We start from the raw sequence: 1,747 nt of genomic DNA, 5'->3' as shown, positions 1-1,747 counted from the left end.
TCCTGATGCAGTCATCCTGAAAGTCTGAGAACAGCTTAAACCAGATTTTCCCCTCTGGTTTTTGCTAGTCCTTTTGTTGCTGCAAATGAAATGGCTGAAGATGCAGGGCAGAAGCATGCAATCTTCCTGAGTATACGTGTGGGTCCAAGACCTTTGGCATAGTCCCCTCCCTCCCTTACAGCACCACCATCACCAAGTACCGAATCCAATGCTGATCCAGTTTCTTGGCTGAAGGCACATTTCTGTCCAAGGCCTTCTTTTATCCCACAAAGATTCAATTTTTTTCCATAGGTGGTCAGCAAACCAGGGAAAGCATAACAGAGTATGTGGCAGACCTAATCACCTTACGGAATTTTGTGAATTTGGTGACCTCCTGGACAGTCTGCTCCATGATTGCCTCATCTGTGGAATTCAAGGTGAGGCCATCCAGAGTCGCCTGCTCTCTGAATCAAATCTGACTTTTGCTACAGCACAACAACAAGCAATCACTGCTGAAGCAGTTTCACACAATGTGGGAGAAATTCACATGTAACTCCACTATAAGCTCAACCAGAGTCAAAAAGCAGATAGGTAGCAAATGCAGAGATTCACATCCCCGTTGCCAGGACCCAAGTAGGGCCTTGACCTTACCTTGCCAGAGCCCTGCTATTTTAAATATCCTTTTCTTGTCTGCCTGTACTGCTGTCTTGCAAGTTTCTTGTGTGCCTGAAAAGGCAACATAAGGGCTGAGGGCATAAGAATGTTGAAACTAGACAAAGCTTCAACTGTGACTGCAAAGTTACAAAAGTATGTGCATAGAGTCGATAGCAATTGGCCAGCATGGTGCAGCTGAGAATCAGCCCTTTCTTTTCACCTGCCTGATCATCCTGGTCATAGATCATCAAAACCGGTCTCAGGAGTCATTGTTCAAAGTGACAAATGTGGTAACAGGTATACTGGAAACACAAATATAGTTAGCAGTAGTGGTGTCACTAGGGTGTGCCCTGTAGTACTGCCTGTGTCTGCAATCCTATCCACACTTGCCTGGAAGTAAGCCCCATTGCCTATAATAGGACATACTTCAGAGTAGACAAGCACAGGCTTGGGTTGTATGTCACCCAGAGCTGCACAGGCAGACCTCCCTCACGTCCTCCTCCGCCAGCCCCCAAACCTGAGCCTGCCAGGGAGCTGCAGCACCCTAGCACTTGCCAGCCAGTCCCACCTCCAGGGAGAGCTGCTGCAGTTACCTGCCTGGTAGCTGCACTGGTGGGGTTGGGCAAGTACATGGCTGGTCCAGAGTGACTGGAGATCCCCAAATGTGCACACTCCCGCCAGGCAGTGTGGCAGGCCAACGCCTAGTTCCAGCTACGGTGGAACATCCGCTGAGGGCTGGAGGTCTGAGATAGGAGCTACTCGCTGGTCCTTCCCTCCCTCCAAGTGGAACAATTGCCCCTCTTTCTGGCTGAGAGAGCAGCAGGGATGGGAAAGAGGGAGGAAGGGGCTTCGGGGGCACACGCAAATCCACATGAAGGAGCAGCGTGCCCCGGAGAAGGTGACTCCAGCCAGCCCAAGGGACTCCGGAGCCCATCACTCTGTAGCCAGCTGTGCTCCTTCCTGCGAACAAGTGCACAGCGGGCAGGCAGTGCATCACCCCTTCCCTGAGCATGAACTTGTGCTGGTCACACCACTGGCACCAATCTAGCGACACCGCTGCTGAGCACATTCTAATTATAAAGACTTGCAGGGCCATTTCTAGTTGTAAACACAC

Source organism: Tiliqua scincoides, chromosome 1 (genome assembly GCF_035046505.1).
Source record: "Tiliqua scincoides isolate rTilSci1 chromosome 1, rTilSci1.hap2, whole genome shotgun sequence".
NCBI lineage: Eukaryota > Metazoa > Chordata > Lepidosauria > Squamata > Scincidae > Tiliqua > Tiliqua scincoides.
Note: the sequence above shows the minus strand (reverse complement) of the source record.